The sequence below is a fragment of the Phyllobates terribilis genome, unplaced genomic scaffold, assembly GCF_046119375.1.
Source record: "Phyllobates terribilis strain yellow unplaced genomic scaffold, ASM4611937v1 Scaffold_8__6_contigs__length_399053987, whole genome shotgun sequence".
Classification (NCBI taxonomy): domain Eukaryota; kingdom Metazoa; phylum Chordata; class Amphibia; order Anura; family Dendrobatidae; genus Phyllobates; species Phyllobates terribilis.
In genome coordinates this window covers 347,844,873-347,864,028 of record NW_027362768.1, presented here as the reverse complement: position 1 = coordinate 347,864,028, position 19,156 = coordinate 347,844,873, and the positions used below count along the sequence as shown (strand labels likewise).

General features: G+C 45.1%; 15 non-coding genes across 15 annotated transcripts; all 15 read right to left on the bottom strand.

The window, feature by feature from the left end:
• Window positions 1–582: 582 nt before the first annotated feature.
• Window positions 583–773, bottom strand: LOC141159705 (U2 spliceosomal RNA). Its single transcript, XR_012249706.1, has one exon. It is a non-coding gene; the product is annotated as a U2 spliceosomal RNA (small nuclear RNA).
• A 1,119-nt stretch (window positions 774–1,892) lies between these two features.
• LOC141158754 (U2 spliceosomal RNA) lies at window positions 1,893–2,083 on the bottom strand. The gene has a single exon (XR_012248778.1). It is a non-coding gene; the product is annotated as a U2 spliceosomal RNA (small nuclear RNA).
• A 1,118-nt stretch (window positions 2,084–3,201) lies between these two features.
• LOC141159782 (U2 spliceosomal RNA) lies at window positions 3,202–3,392 on the bottom strand. The gene has a single exon (XR_012249780.1). It is a non-coding gene; the product is annotated as a U2 spliceosomal RNA (small nuclear RNA).
• A 1,119-nt stretch (window positions 3,393–4,511) lies between these two features.
• LOC141160605 (U2 spliceosomal RNA) lies at window positions 4,512–4,702 on the bottom strand. Its single transcript, XR_012250358.1, has one exon. It is a non-coding gene; the product is annotated as a U2 spliceosomal RNA (small nuclear RNA).
• A 1,115-nt stretch (window positions 4,703–5,817) lies between these two features.
• Window positions 5,818–6,008, bottom strand: LOC141159704 (U2 spliceosomal RNA). The gene has a single exon (XR_012249705.1). It is a non-coding gene; the product is annotated as a U2 spliceosomal RNA (small nuclear RNA).
• A 1,119-nt stretch (window positions 6,009–7,127) lies between these two features.
• Window positions 7,128–7,318, bottom strand: LOC141158753 (U2 spliceosomal RNA). The gene has a single exon (XR_012248777.1). It is a non-coding gene; the product is annotated as a U2 spliceosomal RNA (small nuclear RNA).
• Window positions 7,319–8,437: 1,119 nt separating this feature from the next.
• Window positions 8,438–8,628, bottom strand: LOC141158752 (U2 spliceosomal RNA). The gene has a single exon (XR_012248776.1). It is a non-coding gene; the product is annotated as a U2 spliceosomal RNA (small nuclear RNA).
• Window positions 8,629–9,746: 1,118 nt separating this feature from the next.
• LOC141158751 (U2 spliceosomal RNA) lies at window positions 9,747–9,937 on the bottom strand. Its single transcript, XR_012248775.1, has one exon. It is a non-coding gene; the product is annotated as a U2 spliceosomal RNA (small nuclear RNA).
• A 1,122-nt stretch (window positions 9,938–11,059) lies between these two features.
• Window positions 11,060–11,250, bottom strand: LOC141158749 (U2 spliceosomal RNA). Its single transcript, XR_012248773.1, has one exon. It is a non-coding gene; the product is annotated as a U2 spliceosomal RNA (small nuclear RNA).
• A 1,119-nt stretch (window positions 11,251–12,369) lies between these two features.
• Window positions 12,370–12,560, bottom strand: LOC141159620 (U2 spliceosomal RNA). The gene has a single exon (XR_012249623.1). It is a non-coding gene; the product is annotated as a U2 spliceosomal RNA (small nuclear RNA).
• A 1,119-nt stretch (window positions 12,561–13,679) lies between these two features.
• LOC141158748 (U2 spliceosomal RNA) lies at window positions 13,680–13,870 on the bottom strand. Its single transcript, XR_012248772.1, has one exon. It is a non-coding gene; the product is annotated as a U2 spliceosomal RNA (small nuclear RNA).
• Window positions 13,871–14,987: 1,117 nt separating this feature from the next.
• LOC141158747 (U2 spliceosomal RNA) lies at window positions 14,988–15,178 on the bottom strand. The gene has a single exon (XR_012248771.1). It is a non-coding gene; the product is annotated as a U2 spliceosomal RNA (small nuclear RNA).
• Window positions 15,179–16,294: 1,116 nt separating this feature from the next.
• LOC141158746 (U2 spliceosomal RNA) lies at window positions 16,295–16,485 on the bottom strand. The gene has a single exon (XR_012248770.1). It is a non-coding gene; the product is annotated as a U2 spliceosomal RNA (small nuclear RNA).
• Window positions 16,486–17,601: 1,116 nt separating this feature from the next.
• Window positions 17,602–17,792, bottom strand: LOC141159593 (U2 spliceosomal RNA). The gene has a single exon (XR_012249597.1). It is a non-coding gene; the product is annotated as a U2 spliceosomal RNA (small nuclear RNA).
• A 1,116-nt stretch (window positions 17,793–18,908) lies between these two features.
• On the bottom strand, window positions 18,909–19,099 carry LOC141158745 (U2 spliceosomal RNA). The gene has a single exon (XR_012248769.1). It is a non-coding gene; the product is annotated as a U2 spliceosomal RNA (small nuclear RNA).
• Between the last annotated feature and the right edge of the window lie 57 nt (window positions 19,100–19,156).

The following is a 19,156-nucleotide window of genomic DNA, read 5'->3' as shown; positions in this document are numbered from 1 at the left end:
GACTAATCAACCAAACTTTTTGGGTTGGTTTCTCTTTTATAGTCTGCAGGCATTAAATGAAAGAAGTCAGTGTTCCAGCAGAGGGAGACAACGTTTCAGAAAAGGCATTGTAGCAAACCAAAAAAGAAATTTTAAGCGCAGCAGAGTAACCAGCTCACATACCTGTTAGCTCAGGTGAGTTTAAAAGGCTGCTGTTGATAACAAGGGCATTTGCTAAATAGATGGTGTGTGTGCAACAATATACTGAAAGGTCAATTATATTGTGCAGCTTATCTCACCACCTGTAGTTATTTAGGTGAAAGCTCCAAAATGCTTGCCTAATATGTCTGTTTATCCAAAAGGAAGTATAGAGGGAGAGCTAGATAGATAGCATTGCATTACATTACATGGCAATGCAATGCACAGTTGCTGAACTTGAACCAAAATGAGCTTGTCATCTGGCTTCTGCAACTTTTAACATGAAAAATCCAATGAGGAGAAGAGAAGCAAAGCCAAAGAGTCCATCCCAAAATCCGACAAACAAGCCAAATGAACAAAAAGCATTGAATTCAATTCTTTCTGATTTTAGAAACTGCATTAAAGAAGGGGTGCACCGGTCCTGGAGATACTGCAATACCAGGTCAATGCGTGGAGTGGACAGAGCAAGCTCTTTTTCCATCTCCCTGTTCTAAAAATCCATTTAATATATGGTCCCCAGATAGGGGATGTATCAGATATTAAACTGATAAGAACAGATACTACACTTGATCTTAGCCAAAAGGCCGAGAAGCGATAACCAGAATTGGTTTCCGACTACGGTGCCACCCAAGGATTCTGAAAAGTCCATTTGTGGAGATGGCCACCTGGACTCCCGTTAAGAAGACATGCTGTCAACCTCTAGATCCCTCACATGCCTGCACTTTTCGGCTTGCTGCTGCTGCAATCCACGCGTTTTAGATCTGCATAACTCCACCTCTTTTAGCACAGTACCCTCAACCCCCGGCTGTTCCCACCCGCCTCAACACCGTTGGAAGGGAGGAGAACCAATTAAGGCGGGGGGGGGGGTGGAACGAGCAGCTGTCTACCCTTAGCAGGAGGGTTGCTGATTAATTACCTCTCCTGCTGCTGCTGCTGCTGCTGGCTGTCCAGCAGCAGACTGAAGGTGGCTGCTGCTGTGCGCAGGTATATAAAGGCTCAGAGCCTATTATGACACGCGCAGCCAGCGTTCCATTGCCACATTCCGTCTACTGCAGGCGGGATACCTGGATGGCTGAATGTCACTGAGAAGCTCACAGAGACCGCCATAAGCAACAGTTTAAAAGAATGCCACAGAGTAATCAACCAAACTTTTTGGGTTGGTTTCTCTTTTATAGTCTGCAGGCATTAAATGAAAGAAGTCAGTGTTCCAGCAGAGGGAGACAACGTTTCAGAAAAGGCATTGTAGCAAACCAAAAAAGAAATTTTAAGCGCAGCAGAGTAACCAGCTCACATACCTGTTAGCTCAGGTGAGTTTAAAAGGCTGCTGTTGATAACAAGGGCATTTGCTAAATAGATGGTGTGTGTGCAACAATATACTGAAAGGTCAATTATATTGTGCAGCTTATCTCACCACCTGTAGTTATTTAGGTGAAAGCTCCAAAATGCTTGCCTAATATGTCTGTTTATCCAAAAGGAAGTATAGAGGGAGAGCTAGATAGATAGCATTGCATTACATTACATGGCAATGCAATGCACAGTTGCTGAAGTTGAACCAAAATGAGCTTGTCATCTGGCTTCTGCAACTTTTAACATGAAAAATCCAATGAGGAGAAGAAAAGCAAAGCCAAAGAGTCCATCCCAAAATCCGACAAACAAGCCAAATGAACAAAAAGCATTGAATTCAATTCTTTCTGATTTTAGAAACTGCATTAAAGAAGGGGTGCACCGGTCCTGGAGATACTGCAATACCAGGTCAATGCGTGGAGTGGACAGAGCAAGCTCTTTTTCCATCTCCCTGTTCTAAAAATCCATTTAATATATGGTCCCCAGATAGGGGACGTATCAGATATTAAACTGATAAGAACAGATACTACACTTGATCTTAGCCAAAAGGCCGAGAAGCGATAACCAGAATTGGTTTCCGACTACGGTGCCACCCAAGGATTCTGAAAAGTCCATTTGTGGAGATGGCCACCTGGACTCCCGTTAAGAAGACATGCTGTCAACCTCTAGATCCCTCACATGCCTGCACTTTTCGGCTTGCTGCTGCTGCAATCCACGCGTTTTAGATCTGCATAACTCCACCTCTTTTAGCACAGTACCCTCAACCCCCGGCTGTTCCCACCCGCCTCAACACCGTTGGAAGGGAGGAGAACCAATTAAGGCGGGGGGGGGGTGGAACGAGCAGCTGTCTACCCTTAGCAGGAGGGTTGCTGATTAATTACCTCTCCTGCTGCTGCTGCTGCTGCTGGCTGTCCAGCAGCAGACTGAAGGTGGCTGCTGCTGTGCGCAGGTATATAAAGGCTCAGAGCCTATTATGACACGCGCAGCCAGCGTTCCATTGCCACATTCCGTCTACTGCAGGCGGGATACCTGGATGGCTGAATGTCACTGAGAAGCTCACAGAGACCGCCATAAGCAACAGTTTAAAAGAATGCCACAGACTAATCAACCAAACTTTTTGGGTTGGTTTCTCTTTTATAGTCTGCAGGCATTAAATGAAAGAAGTCAGTGTTCCAGCAGAGGGAGACAACGTTTCAGAAAAGGCATTGTAGCAAACCAAAAAAGAAATTTTAAGCGCAGCAGAGTAACCAGCTCACATACCTGTTAGCTCAGGTGAGTTTAAAAGGCTGCTGTTGATAACAAGGGCATTTGCTAAATAGATGGTGTGTGTGCAACAATATACTGAAAGGTCAATTATATTGTGCAGCTTATCTCACCACCTGTAGTTATTTAGGTGAAAGCTCCAAAATGCTTGCCTAATATGTCTGTTTATCCAAAAGGAAGTATAGAGGGAGAGCTAGATAGATAGCATTGCATTACATTACATGGCAATGCAATGCACAGTTGCTGAAGTTGAACCAAAATGAGCTTGTCATCTGGCTTCTGCAACTTTTAACATGAAAAATCCAATGAGGAGAAGAAAAGCAAAGCCAAAGAGTCCATCCCAAAATCCGACAAACAAGCCAAATGAACAAAAAGCATTGAATTCAATTCTTTCTGATTTTAGAAACTGCATTAAAGAAGGGGTGCACCGGTCCTGGAGATACTGCAATACCAGGTCAATGCGTGGAGTGGACAGAGCAAGCTCTTTTTCCATCTCCCTGTTCTAAAAATCCATTTAATATATGGTCCCCAGATAGGGGACGTATCAGATATTAAACTGATAAGAACAGATACTACACTTGTTCTTAGCCAAAAGGCCGAGAAGCGATAACCAGAATTGGTTTCCGACTACGGTGCCACCCAAGGATTCTGAAAAGTCCATTTGTGGAGATGGCCACCTGGACTCCCGTTAAGAAGACATGCTGTCAACCTCTAGATCCCTCACATGCCTGCACTTTTCGGCTTGCTGCTGCTGCAATCCACGCGTTTTAGATCTGCATAACTCCACCTCTTTTAGCACAGTACCCTCAACCCCCGGCTGTTCCCACCCGCCTCAACACCGTTGGAAGGGAGGAGAACCAATTAAGGCCGGGGGGGGGGTGGAACGAGCAGCTGTCTACCCTTAGCAGGAGGGTTGCTGATTAATTACCTCTCCTGCTGCTGCTGCTGCTGCTGGCTGTCCAGCAGCAGACTGAAGGTGGCTGCTGCTGTGCGCAGGTATATAAAGGCTCAGAGCCTATTATGACACGCGCAGCCAGCGTTCCATTGCCACATTCCGTCTACTGCAGGTGGGATACCTGGATGGCTGAATGTCACTGAGAAGCTCACAGAGACCGCCATAAGCAACAGTTTAAAAGAATGCCACAGACTAATCAACCAAACTTTTTGGGTTGGTTTCTCTTTTATAGTCTGCAGGCATTAAATGAAAGAAGTCAGTGTTCCAGCAGAGGGAGACAACGTTTCAGAAAAGGCATTGTAGCAAACCAAAAAAGAAATTTTAAGCGCAGCAGAGTAACCAGCTCACATACCTGTTAGCTCAGGTGAGTTTAAAAGGCTGCTGTTGATAACAAGGGCATTTGCTAAATAGATGGTGTGTGTGCAACAATATACTGAAAGGTCAATTATATTGTGCAGCTTATCTCACCACCTGTAGTTATTTAGGTGAAAGCTCCAAAATGCTTGCCTAATATGTCTGTTTATCCAAAAGGAAGTATAGAGGGAGAGCTAGATAGATAGCATTGCATTACATTACATGGCAATGCAATGCACAGTTGCTGAAGTTGAACCAAAATGAGCTTGTCATCTGGCTTCTGCAACTTTTAACATGAAAAATCCAATGAGGAGAAGAAAAGCAAAGCCAAAGAGTCCATCCCAAAATCCGACAAACAAGCCAAATGAACAAAAAGCATTGAATTCAATTCTTTCTGATTTTAGAAACTGCATTAAAGAAGGGGTGCACCGGTCCTGGAGATACTGCAATACCAGGTCAATGCGTGGAGAGGACAGAGCAAGCTCTTTTTCCATCTCCCTGTTCTAAAAATCCATTTAATATATGGTCCCCAGATAGGGGACGTATCAGATATTAAACTGATAAGAACAGATACTACACTTGATCTTAGCCAAAAGGCCGAGAAGCGATAACCAAAATTGGTTTCCGACTACGGTGCCACCCAAGGATTCTGAAAAGTCCATTTGTGGAGATGGCCACCTGGACTCCCGTTAAGAAGACATGCTGTCAACCTCTAGATCCCTCACATGCCTGCACTTTTCGGCTTGCTGCTGCTGCAATCCACGCGTTTTAGATCTGCATAACTCCACCTCTTTTAGCACAGTACCCTCAACCCCCGGCTGTTCCCACCCGCCTCAACACCGTTGGAAGGGAGGAGAACCAATTAAGGCGGGGGGGGGGTGGAACGAGCAGCTGTCTACCCTTAGCAGGAGGGTTGCTGATTAATTACCTCTCCTGCTGCTGCTGCTGCTGGCTGTCCAGCAGCAGACTGAAGGTGGCTGCTGCTGTGCGCAGGTATATAAAGGCTCAGAGCCTATTATGACACGCGCAGCCAGCGTTCCATTGCCACATTCCGTCTACTGCAGGCGGGATACCTGGATGGCTGAATGTCACTGAGAAGCTCACAGAGACCACCATAAGCAACAGTTTAAAAGAATGCCACAGACTAATCAACCAAATTTTTTGGGTTGGTTTCTCTTTTATAGTCTGCAGGCATTAAATGAAAGAAGTCAGTGTTCCAGCAGAGGGAGACAACGTTTCAGAAAAGGCATTGTAGCAAACCAAAAAAGAAATTTTAAGCGCAGCAGAGTAACCAGCTCACATACCTGTTAGCTCAGGTGAGTTTAAAAGGCTGCTGTTGATAACAAGGGCATTTGCTAAATAGATGGTGTGTGTGCAACAATATACTGAAAGGTCAATTATATTGTGCAGCTTATCTCACCACCTGTAGTTATTTAGGTGAAAGCTCCAAAATGCTTGTCTAATATGTCTGTTTATCCAAAAGGAAGTATAGAGGGAGAGCTAGATAGATAGCACTGCATTACATTACATGGCAATGCAATGCACAGTTGCTGAAGTTGAACCAAAATGAGCTTGTCATCTGGCTTCTGCAACTTTTAACATGAAAAATCCAATGAGGAGAAGAGAAGCAAAGCCAAAGAGTCCATCCCAAAATCCGACAAACAAGCCAAATGAACAAAAAGCATTGAATTCAATTCTTTCTGATTTTAGAAACTGCATTAAAGAAGGGGTGCACCGGTCCTGGAGATACTGCAATACCAGGTCAATGCGTGGAGTGGACAGAGCAAGCTCTTTTTCCATCTCCCTGTTCTAAAAATCCATTTAATATATGGTCCCCAGATAGGGGATGTATCAGATATTAAACTGATAAGAACAGATACTACACTTGATCTTAGCCAAAAGGCCGAGAAGCGATAACCAGAATTGGTTTCCGACTACGGTGCCACCCAAGGATTCTGAAAAGTCCATTTGTGGAGATGGCCACCTGGACTCCCGTTAAGAAGACATGCTGTCAACCTCTAGATCCCTCACATGCCTGCACTTTTCGGCTTGCTGCTGCTGCAATCCACGCGTTTTAGATCTGCATAACTCCACCTCTTTTAGCACAGTACCCTCAACCCCCGGCTGTTCCCACCCGCCTCAACACCGTTGGTAGGGAGAAGAACCAATTAAGGCGGGGGGGGGGGTGGAACGAGCAGCTGTCTACCCTTAGCAGGAGGGTTGCTGATTAATTACCTCTCCTGCTGCTGCTGCTGCTGCTGGCTGTCCAGCAGCAGACTGAAGGTGGCTGCTGCTGTGCGCAGGTATATAAAGGCTCAGAGCCTATTATGACACGCGCAGCCAGCGTTCCATTGCCACATTCCGTCTACTGCAGGCGGGATACCTGGATGGCTGAATGTCACTGAGAAGCTCACAGAGACCGCCATAAGCAACAGTTTAAAAGAATGCCACAGACTAATCAACCAAACTTTTTGGGTTGGTTTCTCTTTTATAGTCTGCAGGCATTAAATGAAAGAAGTCAGTGTTCCAGCAGAGGGAGACAACGTTTCAGAAAAGGCATTGTAGCAAACCAAAAAAGAAATTTTAAGCGCAGCAGAGTAACCAGCTCACATACCTGTTAGCTCAGGTGAGTTTAAAAGGCTGCTGTTGATAACAAGGGCATTTGCTAAATAGATGGTGTGTGTGCAACAATATACTGAAAGGTCAATTATATTGTGCAGCTTATCTCACCACCTGTAGTTATTTAGGTGAAAGCTCCAAAATGCTTGCCTAATATGTCTGTTTATCCAAAAGGAAGTATAGAGGGAGAGCTAGATAGATAGCATTGCATTACATTACATGGCAATGCAATGCACAGTTGCTGAAGTTGAACCAAAATGAGCTTGTCATCTGGCTTCTGCAACTTTTAACATGAAAAATCCAATGAGGAGAAGAAAAGCAAAGCCAAAGAGTCCATCCCAAAATCCGACAAACAAGCCAAATGAACAAAAAGCATTGAATTCAATTCTTTCTGATTTTAGAAACTGCATTAAAGAAGGGGTGCACCGGTCCTGGAGATACTGCAATACCAGGTCAATGCGTGGAGTGGACAGAGCAAGCTCTTTTTCCATCTCCCTGTTCTAAAAATCCATTTAATATATGGTCCCCAGATAGGGGACGTATCAGATATTAAACTGATAAGAACAGATACTACACTTGATCTTAGCCAAAAGGCCGAGAAGCGATAACCAGAATTGGTTTCCGACTACGGTGACACCCAAGGATTCTGAAAAGTCCATTTGTGGAGATGGCCACCTGGACTCCCGTTAAGAAGACATGCTGTCAACCTCTAGATCCCTCACATGCCTGCACTTTTCGGCTTGCTGCTGCTGCAATCCACGCGTTTTAGATCTGCATAACTCCACCTCTTTTAGCACAGTACCCTCAACCCCCGGCTGTTCCCACCCGCCTCAACACCGTTGGAAGGGAGGAGAACCAATTAAGGCGGGGGGGGGGGTGGAACGAGCAGCTGTCTACCCTTAGCAGGAGGGTTGCTGATTAATTACCTCTCCTGCTGCTGCTGCTGCTGCTGGCTGTCCAGCAGCAGACTGAAGGTGGCTGCTGCTGTGCGCAGGTATATAAAGGCTCAGAGCCTATTATGACACGCGCAGCCAGCGTTCCATTGCCACATTCCGTCTACTGCAGGCGGGATACCTGGATGGCTGAATGTCACTGAGAAGCTCACAGAGACCGCCATAAGCAACAGTTTAAAAGAATGCCACAGACTAATCAACCAAACTTTTTGGGTTGGTTTCTCTTTTATAGTCTGCAGGCATTAAATGAAAGAAGTCAGTGTTCCAGCAGAGGGAGACAACGTTTCAGAAAAGGCATTGTAGCAAACCAAAAAAGAAATTTTAAGCGCAGCAGAGTAACCAGCTCACATACCTGTTAGCTCAGGTGAGTTTAAAAGGCTGCTGTTGATAACAAGGGCATTTGCTAAATAGATGGTGTGTGTGCAACAATATACTGAAAGGTCAATTATATTGTGCAGCTTATCTCACCACCTGTAGTTATTTAGGTGAAAGCTCCAAAATGCTTGCCTAATATGTCTGTTTATCCAAAAGGAAGTATAGAGGGAGAGCTAGATAGATAGCATTGCATTACATTACATGGCAATGCAATGCACAGTTGCTGAAGTTGAACCAAAATGAGCTTGTCATCTGGCTTCTGCAACTTTTAACATGAAAAATCCAATGAGGAGAAGAAAAGCAAAGCCAAAGAGTCCATCCCAAAATCCGACAAACAAGCCAAATGAACAAAAAGCATTGAATTGAATTCTTTCTGATTTTAGAAACTGCATTAAAGAAGGGGTGCACCGGTCCTGGAGATACTGCAATACCAGGTCAATGCGTGGAGTGGACAGAGCAAGCTCTTTTTCCATCTCCCTGTTCTAAAAATCCATTTAATATATGGTCCCCAGATAGGGGACGTATCAGATATTAAACTGATAAGAACAGATACTACACTTGATCTTAGCCAAAAGGCCGAGAAGCGATAACCAGAATTGGTTTCCGACTACGGTGCCACCCAAGGATTCTGAAAAGTCCATTTGTGGAGATGGCCACCTGGACTCCCGTTAAGAAGACATGCTGTCAACCTCTAGATCCCTCACATGCCTGCACTTTTCGGCTTGCTGCTGCTGCAATCCACGCGTTTTAGATCTGCATAACTCCACCTCTTTTAGCACAGTACCCTCAACCCCCGGCTGTTCCCACCCGCCTCAACACCGTTGGAAGGGAGGAGAACCAATTAAGGCGGGGGGGGGGTGGAACGAGCAGCTGTCTACCCTTAGCAGGAGGGTTGCTGATTAATTACCTCTCCTGCTGCTGCTGCTGCTGCTGGCTGTCCAGCAGCAGACTGAAGGTGGCTGCTGCTGTGCGCAGGTATATAAAGGCTCAGAGCCTATTATGACACGCGCAGCCAGCGTTCCATTGCCACATTCCGTCTACTGCAGGCGGGATACCTGGATGGCTGAATGTCACTGAGAAGCTCACAGAGACCGCCATAAGCAACAGTTTAAAAGAATGCCACAGACTAATCAACCAAACTTTTTGGGTTGGTTTCTCTTTTATAGTCTGCAGGCATTAAATGAAAGAAGTCAGTGTTCCAGCAGAGGGAGACAACGTTTCAGAAAAGGCATTGTAGCAAACCAAAAAAGAAATTTTAAGCGCAGCAGAGTAACCAGCTCACATACCTGTTAGCTCAGGTGAGTTTAAAAGGCTGCTGTTGATAACAAGGGCATTTGCTAAATAGATGGTGTGTGTGCAACAATATACTGAAAGGTCAATTATATTGTGCAGCTTATCTCACCACCTGTAGTTATTTAGGTGAAAGCTCCAAAATGCTTGCCTAATATGTCTGTTTATCCAAAAGGAAGTATAGAGGGAGAGCTAGATAGATAGCATTGCATTACATTACATGGCAATGCAATGCACAGTTGCTGAAGTTGAACCAAAATGAGCTTGTCATCTGGCTTCTGCAACTTTTAACATGAAAAATCCAATGAGGAGAAGAAAAGCAAAGCCAAAGAGTCCATCCCAAAATCCGACAAACAAGCCAAATGAACAAAAAGCATTGAATTCAATTCTTTCTGATTTTAGAAACTGCATTAAAGAAGGGGTGCACCGGTCCTGGAGATACTGCAATACCAGGTCAATGCGTGGAGTGGACAGAGCAAGCTCTTTTTCCATCTCCCTGTTCTAAAAATCCATTTAATATATGGTCCCCAGATAGGGGACGTATCAGATATTAAACTGATAAGAACAGATACTACACTTGATCTTAGCCAAAAGGCCGAGAAGCGATAACCAGAATTGGTTTCCGACTACGGTGCCACCCAAGGATTCTGAAAAGTCCATTTGTGGAGATGGCCACCTGGACTCCCGTTAAGAAGACATGCTGTCAACCTCTAGATCCCTCACATGCCTGCACTTTTCGGCTTGCTGCTGCTGCAATCCACGCGTTTTAGATCTGCATAACTCCACCTCTTTTAGCACAGTACCCTCAACCCCCGGCTGTTCCCACCCGCCTCAACACCGTTGGAAGGGAGGAGAACCAATTAAGGCGGGGGGGGGGGTGGAACGAGCAGCTGTCTACCCTTAGCAGGAGGGTTGCTGATTAATTACCTCTCCTGCTGCTGCTGCTGCTGCTGCTGGCTGTCCAGCAGCAGACTGAAGGTGGCTGCTGCTGTGCGCAGGTATATAAAGGCTCAGAGCCTATTATGACACGCGCAGCCAGCGTTCCATTGCCACATTCCGTCTACTGCAGGCGGGATACCTGGATGGCTGAATGTCACTGAGAAGCTCACAGAGACCGCCATAAGCAACAGTTTAAAAGAATGCCACAGACTAATCAACCAAACTTTTTGGGTTGGTTTCTCTTTTATAGTCTGCAGGCATTAAATGAAAGAAGTCAGTGTTCCAGCAGAGGGAGACAACGTTTCAGAAAAGGCATTGTAGCAAACCAAAAAAGAAATTTTAAGCGCAGCAGAGTAACCAGCTCACATACCTGTTAGCTCAGGTGAGTTTAAAAGGCTGCTGTTGATAACAAGGGCATTTGCTAAATAGATGGTGTGTGTGCAACAATATACTGAAAGGTCAATTATATTGTGCAGCTTATCTCACCACCTGTAGTTATTTAGGTGAAAGCTCCAAAATGCTTGCCTAATATGTCTGTTTATCCAAAAGGAAGTATAGAGGGAGAGCTAGATAGATAGCATTGCATTACATTACATGGCAATGCAATGCACAGTTGCTGAAGTTGAACCAAAATGAGCTTGTCATCTGGCTTCTGCAACTTTTAACATGAAAAATCCAATGAGGAGAAGAAAAGCAAAGCCAAAGAGTCCATCCCAAAATCCGACAAACAAGCCAAATGAACAAAAAGCATTGAATTCAATTCTTTCTGATTTTAGAAACTGCATTAAAGAAGGGGTGCACCGGTCCTGGAGATACTGCAATACCAGGTCAATGCGTGGAGTGGACAGAGCAAGCTCTTTTTCCATCTCCCTGTTCTAAAAATCCATTTAATATATGGTCCCCAGATAGGGGACGTATCAGATATTAAACTGATAAGAACAGATACTACACTTGATCTTAGCCAAAAGGCCGAGAAGCGATAACCAGAATTGGTTTCCGACTACGGTGCCACCCAAGGATTCTGAAAAGTCCATTTGTGGAGATGGCCACCTGGACTCCCGTTAAGAAGACATGCTGTCAACCTCTAGATCCCTCACATGCCTGCACTTTTCGGCTTGCTGCTGCTGCAATCCACGCGTTTTAGATCTGCATAACTCCACCTCTTTTAGCACAGTACCCTCAACCCCCGGCTGTTCCCACCCGCCTCAACACCGTTGGAAGGGAGGAGAACCAATTAAGGCGGGGGGTGGGGGGGTGGAACGAGCAGCTGTCTACCCTTAGCAGGAGGGTTGCAGATTAATTACCTCTCCTGCTGCTGCTGCTGCTGGCTGTCCAGCAGCAGACTGAAGGTGGCTGCTGCTGTGCGCAGGTATATAAAGGCTCAGAGCCTATTATGACACGCGCAGCCAGCGTTCCATTGCCACATTCCGTCTACTGCAGGCGGGATACCTGGATGGCTGAATGTCACTGAGAAGCTCACAGAGACCGCCATAAGCAACAGTTTAAAAGAATGCCACAGACTAATCAACCAAACTTTTTGGGTTGGTTTCTCTTTTATAGTCTGCAGGCATTAAATGAAAGAAGTCAGTGTTCCAGCAGAGGGAGACAACGTTTCAGAAAAGGCATTGTAGCAAACCAAAAAAGAAATTTTAAGCGCAGCAGAGTAACCAGCTCACATACCTGTTAGCTCAGGTGAGTTTAAAAGGCTGCTGTTGATAACAAGGGCATTTGCTAAATAGATGGTGTGTGTGCAACAATATACTGAAAGGTCAATTATATTGTGCAGCTTATCTCACCACCTGTAGTTATTTAGGTGAAAGCTCCAAAATGCTTGCCTAATATGTCTGTTTATCCAAAAGGAAGTATAGAGGGAGAGCTAGATAGATAGCATTGCATTACATTACATGGCAATGCAATGCACAGTTGCTGAAGTTGAACCAAAATGAGCTTGTCATCTGGCTTCTGCAACTTTTAACATGAAAAATCCAATGAGGAGAAGAAAAGCAAAGCCAAAGAGTCCATCCCAAAATCCGACAAACAAGCCAAATGAACAAAAAGCATTGAATTCAATTCTTTCTGATTTTAGAAACTGCATTAAAGAAGGGGTGCACCGGTCCTGGAGATACTGCAATACCAGGTCAATGCGTGGAGTGGACAGAGCAAGCTCTTTTTCCATCTCCCTGTTCTAAAAATCCATTTAATATATGGTCCCCAGATAGGGAACGTATCAGATATTAAACTGATAAGAACAGATACTACACTTGATCTTAGCCAAAAGGCCGAGAAGCGATAACCAGAATTGGTTTCCGACTACGGTGCCACCCAAGGATTCTGAAAAGTCCATTTGTGGAGATGGCCACCTGGACTCCCGTTAAGAAGACATGCTGTCAACCTCTAGATCCCTCACATGCCTGCACTTTTCGGCTTGCTGCTGCTGCAATCCACGCGTTTTAGATCTGCATAACTCCACCTCTTTTAGCACAGTACCCTCAACCCCCGGCTGTTCCCACCCGCCTCAACACCGTTGGAAGGGAGGAGAACCAATTAAGGCGGGGGGTGGGGGGGTGGAACGAGCAGCTGTCTACCCTTAGCAGGAGGGTTGCAGATTAATTACCTCTCCTGCTGCTGCTGCTGCTGGCTGTCCAGCAGCAGACTGAAGGTGGCTGCTGCTGTGCGCAGGTATATAAAGGCTCAGAGCCTATTATGACACGCGCAGCCAGCGTTCCATTGCCACATTCCGTCTACTGCAGGCGGGATACCTGGATGGCTGAATGTCACTGAGAAGCTCACAGAGACCGCCATAAGCAACAGTTTAAAAGAATGCCACAGACTAATCAACCAAACTTTTTGGGTTGGTTTCTCTTTTATAGTCTGCAGGCATTAAATGAAAGAAGTCAGTGTTCCAGCAGAGGGAGACAACGTTTCAGAAAAGGCATTGTAGCAAACCAAAAAAGAAATTTTAAGCGCAGCAGAGTAACCAGCTCACATACCTGTTAGCTCAGGTGAGTTTAAAAGGCTGCTGTTGATAACAAGGGCATTTGCTAAATAGATGGTGTGTGTGCAACAATATACTGAAAGGTCAATTATATTGTGCAGCTTATCTCACCACCTGTAGTTATTTAGGTGAAAGCTCCAAAATGCTTGCCTAATATGTCTGTTTATCCAAAAGGAAGTATAGAGGGAGAGCTAGATAGATAGCATTGCATTACATTACATGGCAATGCAATGCACAGTTGCTGAAGTTGAACCAAAATGAGCTTGTCATCTGGCTTCTGCAACTTTTAACATGAAAAATCCAATGAGGAGAAGAAAAGCAAAGCCAAAGAGTCCATCCCAAAATCCGACAAACAAGCCAAATGAACAAAAAGCATTGAATTCAATTCTTTCTGATTTTAGAAACTGCATTAAAGAAGGGGTGCACCGGTCCTGGAGATACTGCAATACCAGGTCAATGCGTGGAGTGGACAGAGCAAGCTCTTTTTCCATCTCCCTGTTCTAAAAATCCATTTAATATATGGTCCCCAGATAGGGGACGTATCAGATATTAAACTGATAAGAACAGATACTACACTTGATCTTAGCCAAAAGGCCGAGAAGCGATAACCAGAATTGGTTTCCGACTACGGTGCCACCCAAGGATTCTGAAAAGTCCATTTGTGGAGATGGCCACATGGACTCCCGTTAAGAAGACATGCTGTCAACCTCTAGATCCCTCACATGCCTGCACTTTTCGGCTTGCTGCTGCTGCAATCCACGCGTTTTAGATCTGCCTAACTCCACCTCTTTTAGCACAGTACCCTCAACCCCCGGCTGTTCCCACCCGCCTCAACACCGTTGGAAGGGAGGAGAACCAATTAAGGCGGGGGGGGGTGGAACGAGCAGCTGTCTACCCTTAGCAGGAGGGTTGCTGATTAATTACCTCTCCTGCTGCTGCTGCTGCTGCTGGCTGTCCAGCAGCAGACTGAAGGTGGCTGCTGCTGTGCGCAGGTATATAAAGGCTCAGAGCCTATTATGACACGCGCAGCCAGCGTTCCATTGCCACATTCCGTCTACTGCAGGCGGGATACCTGGATGGCTGAATGTCACTGAGAAGCTCACAGAGACCGCCATAAGCAACAGTTTAAAAGAATGCCACAGACTAATCAACCAAACTTTTTGGGTTGGTTTCTCTTTTATAGTCTGCAGGCATTAAATGAAAGAAGTCAGTGTTCCAGCAGAGGGAGACAACGTTTCAGAAAAGGCATTGTAGCAAACCAAAAAAGAAATTTTAAGCGCAGCAGAGTAACCAGCTCACATACCTGTTAGCTCAGGTGAGTTTAAAAGGCTGCTGTTGATAACAAGGGCATTTGCTAAATAGATGGTGTGTGTGCAACAATATACTGAAAGGTCAATTATATTGTGCAGCTTATCTCACCACCTGTAGTTATTTAGGTGAAAGCTCCAAAATGCTTGCCTAATATGTCTGTTTATCCAAAAGGAAGTATAGAGGGAGAGCTAGATAGATATCATTGCATTACATTACATGGCAATGCAATGCACAGTTGCTGAAGTTGAACCAAAATGAGCTTGTCATCTGGCTTCTGCAACTTTTAACATGAAAAATCCAATGAGGAGAAGAAAAGCAAAGCCAAAGAGTCCATCCCAAAATCCGACAAACAAGCCAAATGAACAAAAAGCATTGAATTCAATTCTTTCTGATTTTAGAAACTGCATTAAAGAAGGGGTGCACCGGTCCTGGAGATACTGCAATACCAGGTCAATGCGTGGAGTGGACAGAGCAAGCTCTTTTTCCATCTCCCTGTTCTAAAAATCCATTTAATATATGGTCCCCAGATAGGGGACGTATCAGATATTAAACTGATAAGAACAGATACTACACTTGATCTTAGCCAAAAGGCCGAGAAGCGATAACCAGAATTGGTTTCCGACTACGGTGCCACCCAAGGATTCTGAAAAGTCCATTTGTGGAGATGGCCACCTGGACTCCCGTTAAGAAGACATGCTGTCAACCTCTAGATCCCTCACATGCCTGCACTTTTCGGCTTGCTGCTGCTGCAATCCACGCGTTTTAGATCTGCATAACTCCACCTCTTTTAGCACAGTACCCTCAACCCCCGGCTGTTCCCACCCGCCTCAACACCATTGGAAGGGAGGAGAACCAATTAAGGCGGGGGGGGGGGTGGAACGAGCAGCTGTCTACCCTTAGCAGGAGGGTTGCAGATTAATTACCTCTCCTGCTGCTGCTGCTGCTGGCTGTCCAGCAGCAGACTGAAGGTGGCTGCTGCTGTGCGCAGGTATATAAAGGCTCAGAGCCTATTATGACACGCGCAGCCAGCGTTCCATTGCCACATTCCGTCTACTGCAGGCGGGATACCTGGATGGCTGAATGTCACTGAGAAGCTCACAGAGACCGCCATAAGCAACAGTTTAAAAGAATGCCACAGACTAATCAACCAAACTTTTTGGGTTGGTTTCTCTTTTATAGTCTGCAGGCATTAAATGAAAGAAGTCAGTGTTCCAGCAGAGGGAGACAACGTTTCAGAAAAGGCATTGTAGCAAACCAAAAAAGAAATTTTAAGCGCAGCAGAGTAACCAGCTCACATACCTGTTAGCTCAGGTGAGTTTAAAAGGCTGCTGTTGATAACAAGGGCATTTGCTAAATAGATGGTGTGTGTGCAACAATATACTGAAAGGTCAATTATATTGTGCAGCTTATCTCACCACCTGTAGTTATTTAGGTGAAAGCTCCAAAATGCTTGCCTAATATGTCTGTTTATCCAAAAGGAAGTATAGAGGGAGAGCTAGATAGATAGCATTGCATTACATTACATGGCAATGCAATGCACAGTTGCTGAAGTTGAACCAAAATGAGCTTGTCATCTGGCTTCTGCAACTTTTAACATGAAAAATCCAATGAGGAGAAGAAAAGCAAAGCCAAAGAGTCCATCCCAAAATCCGACAAACAAGCCAAATGAACAAAAAGCATTGAATTCAATTCTTTCTGATTTTAGAAACTGCATTAAAGAAGGGGTGCACCGGTCCTGGAGATACTGCAATACCAGGTCAATGCGTGGAGTGGACAGAGCAAGCTCTTTTTCCATCTCCCTGTTCTAAAAATCCATTTAATATATGGTCCCCAGATAGGGGACGTATCAGATATTAAACTGATAAGAACAGATACTACACTTGATCTTAGCCAAAAGGCCGAGAAGCGATAACCAGAATTGGTTTCCGACTACGGTGCCACCCAAGGATTCTGAAAAGTCCATTTGTGGAGATGGCCACCTGGACTCCCGTTAAGAAGACATGCTGTCAACCTCTAGATCCCTCACATGCCTGCACTTTTCGGCTTGCTGCTGCTGCAATCCACGCGTTTTAGATCTGCATAACTCCACCTCTTTTAGCACAGTACCCTCAACCCCCGGCTGTTCCCACCCGCCTCAACACCGTTGGAAGGGAGGAGAACCAATTAAGGCGGGGGGGGTGGAACGAGCAGCTGTCTACCCTTAGCAGGAGGGTTGCTGATTAATTACCTCTCCTGCTGCTGCTGCTGCTGCTGGCTGTCCAGCAGCAGACTGAAGGTGGCTGCTGCTGTGCGCAGGTATATAAAGGCTCAGAGCCTATTATGACACGCGCAGCCAGCGTTCCATTGCCACATTCCGTCTACTGCAGGCGGGATACCTGGATGGCTGAATGTCACTGAGAAGCTCACAGAGACCGCCATAAGCAACAGTTTAAAAGAATGCCACAGACTAATCAACCAAACTTTTTGGGTTGGTTTCTCTTTTATAGTCTGCAGGCATTAAATGAAAGAAGTCAGTGTTCCAGCAGAGGGAGACAACGTTTCAGAAAAGGCATTGTAGCAAACCAAAAAAGAAATTTTAAGCGCAGCAGAGTAACCAGCTCACATACCTGTTAGCTCAGGTGAGTTTAAAAGGCTGCTGTTGATAACAAGGGCATTTGCTAAATAGATGGTGTGTGTGCAACAATATACTGAAAGGTCAATTATATTGTGCAGCTTATCTCACCACCTGTAGTTATTTAGGTGAAAGCTCCAAAATGCTTGCCTAATATGTCTGTTTATCCAAAAGGAAGTATAGAGGGAGAGCTAGATAGATAGCATTGCATTACATTACATGGCAATGCAATGCACAGTTGCTGAAGTTGAACCAAAATGAGCTTGTCATCTGGCTTCTGCAACTTTTAACATGAAAAATCCAATGAGGAGAAGAAAAGCAAAGCCAAAGAGTCCATTCCAAAATCCGACAAACAAGCCAAATGAACAAAAAGCATTGAATTCAATTCTTTCTGATTTTAGAAACTGCATTAAAGAAGGGGTGCACCGGTCCTGGAGATACTGCAATACCAGGTCAATGCGTGGAGTGGACAGAGCAAGCTCTTTTTCCATCTCCCTGTTGTAAAAATCCATTTAATATATGGTCCCCAGATAGGGGACGTATCAGATATTAAACTGATAAGAACAGATACTACACTTGATCTTAGCCAAAAGGCCGAGAAGCGATAACCAGAATTGGTTTCCGACTACGGTGCCACCCAAGGATTCTGAAAAGTTCATTTGTGGAGATGGCCACCTGGACTCCCGTTAAGAAGACATGCTGTCAACCTCTAGATCCCTCACATGCCTGCACTTTTCGGCTTGCTGCTGCTGCAATCCACGCGTTTTAGATCTGCATAACTCCACCTCTTTTAGCACAGTACCCTCAACCCCCGGCTGTTCCCACCCGCCTCAACACCGTTGGAAGGGAGGAGAACCAATTAAGGCGGGGGGGGGGGGGGTGGAACGAGCAGCTGTCTACCCTTAGCAGGAGGGTTGCTGATTAATTACCTCTCCTGCTGCTGCTGCTGGCTGTCCAGCAGCAGACTGAAGGTGGCTGCTGCTGTGCGCAGGTATATAAAGGCTGAGAGCCTATTATGACACGCGCAGCCAGCGTTCCATTGCCACATTCCGTCTACTGCAGGCGGGATACCTGGATGGCTGAATGTCACTGAGAAGCTCACAGAGACCGCCATAAGCAACAGTTTAAAAGAATGCCACAGACTAATCAACCAAACTTTTTGGGTTGGTTTCTCTTTTATAGTCTGCAGGCATTAAATGAAAGAAGTCAGTGTTCCAGCAGAGGGAGACAACGTTTCAGAAAAGGCATTGTAGCAAACCAAAAAAGAAATTTTAAGCGCAGCAGAGTAACCAGCTCACATACCTGTTAGCTCAGGTGAGTTTAAAAGGCTGCTGTTGATAACAAGGGCATTTGCTAAATAGATGGTGTGTGTGCAACAATATACTGAAAGGTCAATTATATTGTGCAGCTTATCTCACCACCTGTAGTTATTTAGGTGAAAGCTCCAAAATGCTTGCCTAATATGTCTGTTTATCCAAAAGGAAGTATAGAGGGAGAGCTAGATAGATAGCATTGCATTACATTACATGGCAATGCAATGCACAGTTGCTGAAGTTGAACCAAAATGAGCTTGTCATCTGGCTTCTGCAACTTTTAACATGAAAAATCCAATGAGGAGAAGAAAAGCAAAGCCAAAGTGTCCATCCCAAAATCCGACAAACAAGCCAAATGAACAAAAAGCATTGAATTCAATTCTTTCTGATTTTAGAAACTGCATTAAAGAAGGGGTGCACCGGTCCTGGAGATACTGCAATACCAGGTCAATGCGTGGAGTGGACAGAGCAAGCTCTTTTTCCATCTCCCTGTTCTAAAAATCCATTTAATATATGGTCCCCAGATAGGGGACGTATCAGATATTAAACTGATAAGAACAGATACTACACTTGATCTTAGCCAAAAGGCCGAGAAGCGATAACCAGAATTGGTTTCCGACTACGGTGCCACCCAAGGATTCTGAAAAGTCCATTTGT